Below are 2,271 nucleotides of genomic sequence, written 5' to 3'. Positions count from 1 at the left end.
TGAATCTAAGAGTTTTTATACATCAGTTGGAACCACGCTCAAATCAGTTGGTGCTCCCTCCGGGATCATTAAGCACAATCGGCTGAACAAACAAACAGTCAACTATTTTTACTCGTTGTGTCATTATATATTATATTTAGCTGCACAAAACATAGATAGACGTTAATTTCATGTTGCTTCGAAACATATTCAGTGGTGATGGTTTATGCAGTTTTTGTTTCGCAATGCTTGAATCGTTAAACATACATTCTTATCGTTAGACTCTCCATTTCTTTCTGGAAAACAAACGCAGTCTTCTTCAGTTACCGATGGTCAGTATCAACTATATCACTGAGATAAAGTAAATTCAATGTGGCTGAATTCAACGCGATATGCCTTCCCAGGAGGGCGAGGTTAGTTCGCCGCATTGTCTTTCCAGTGCCGTTTGTGCTGCTGCCGACATTTGCTAGATACATTTTCAAAGATAAACTTGATTGCATCCCCGAATATCTCACGCTTTTAAAAAAATCCACCAAATCTGAGAATCTGCTGAAGAAACCGATTTTTTCTTTACACAAAATAGCGCAGATTCACCACCGTCAACTGGAGAGATCGATCCACATCTCTATTCTGAATAGAAGTCCATGTTGACCACATGGTGAAAGGGTTCGGCGGCATGCTTGCCTTCATCGTGGAGGCACTAGAACTGTTGGAATATCCTGTCACAGTGCTACAAAATAATCAATAGGTAGCACTTGAGTCACCTTATGCAATTCAGGTTACCATACCATAGAAAGGATATTATTAAGCTAGAAAAGGAGCAAACATTTCGCCTGGATATTGCCTGGACTAGTGGGCTTGAGTTAGTGGCGTTTGGATTCCATGAGACTGTTTAGCTCGGTGGTTAGCCGTCTGAGGAGAGGCCTGAATGAATTTTATTAAACATGACAGACGTAGAAGGGGAGTAAAATCAGCATTATTTTCCCGGTTGACAAAAAATGTCCATTACCTGAAGTCACAGCTTTAAGGTGAGAGAGGGTAATTTCAAAGCTGTGCGCAGCGAGATCATTTCATTATGATGAGAGCTGTCGGTGTCACGCACTTAATGCCATGCGGAATGTTGGAAGCATTTACGGTAGTGACATTTAAGAGCTTTAAGGTAGGCAGCTGAATATGGTGGAAATGGAGAAACATGAATCACACAAAAGCAGCAGAGATTCAGTTTATTTGGCATTTTGTTTAGCAGAGTCGTTGTCAGCTGACGTGTTAATCATGTGCTATGATGTTCTGTGTTCCCGGCAAGCAGTAATGAACAGCCAGAGATTTATCTGTGGCCACTAGTAAGACGCCAGGCTGATGCGTTACCTCACTAGTGCCAGTGCAAATAATGACTCTGAGCAGCGTAGGCAGAACGTCCTTTATTGTGTTGTTCCCAGAATTACACCCTGTTTGACGTGGAAGTGGTCTGAGAATTATGAAGAAGTAAGAAGTAGTTAAATGTGTGGCTGAGAAGTTAGTGCAGAAGGATAGTTTCGGTTATAAGGATCGTTGGGCTCTCTTCCAGTGCAGATGGGACCGTTACAATGACGACTGTTTTCATTGAGATGAAGATGAACACAATCCCTCAGCAGTGGGTGCGCTGCCTGGAGCTGCCTGTCCAACCAGGAACTTGCACGTCATTGCGCGTGGTATCACTACAAATTCCACGCATTGTATGTATTTAAAAGTTATCCCAAGACATCACCACTCCCCCTACAGTTTTCTCCAATCATTTACAATTACGTCTCCTTGTTTTCGCGACTTCCACTTTGGAACAAAAATGTCTGTATGTCCCGTCATTTGATGTCTCCTATCATTTGGTATACCTCCATCAAGTCACCTCTCATCCTGCTTCGTGACAAAGAGAAAAGTCCTATATTACTCCACCTATCCTCACAAAATATTTTCTGTGAATTTCAATGTTGCAAGTAAATTTGTTGTCAAACTACAAATGTTACCATATATATTTTGTTGCGGGCATATATAGTAAATACAAAGAAACACAATGGAATCAATGAAAAGCTATACAAGTCAAAGACGGACAAATCAACGATTTAGAAAGGACAACAAAGAGAATAAATTGTGTAAGAAAAAAAACAAAGCATGATCATTATAAATATACGGTAAATATCAAGAGCATGAGCTGTAAAGTCCCTGAATGGGAATTCATTGTTGCGCTGAGAGACATTATCCCCTCTTTTTCCAAAGCCTGATTGTTGAAGGGTAATGACTATCCCTGTACTTGGTTCTGCG

This window comes from Hemitrygon akajei, chromosome 28, assembly GCF_048418815.1.
Source record: "Hemitrygon akajei chromosome 28, sHemAka1.3, whole genome shotgun sequence".
NCBI lineage: Eukaryota > Metazoa > Chordata > Chondrichthyes > Myliobatiformes > Dasyatidae > Hemitrygon > Hemitrygon akajei.
Note: the sequence above shows the minus strand (reverse complement) of the source record.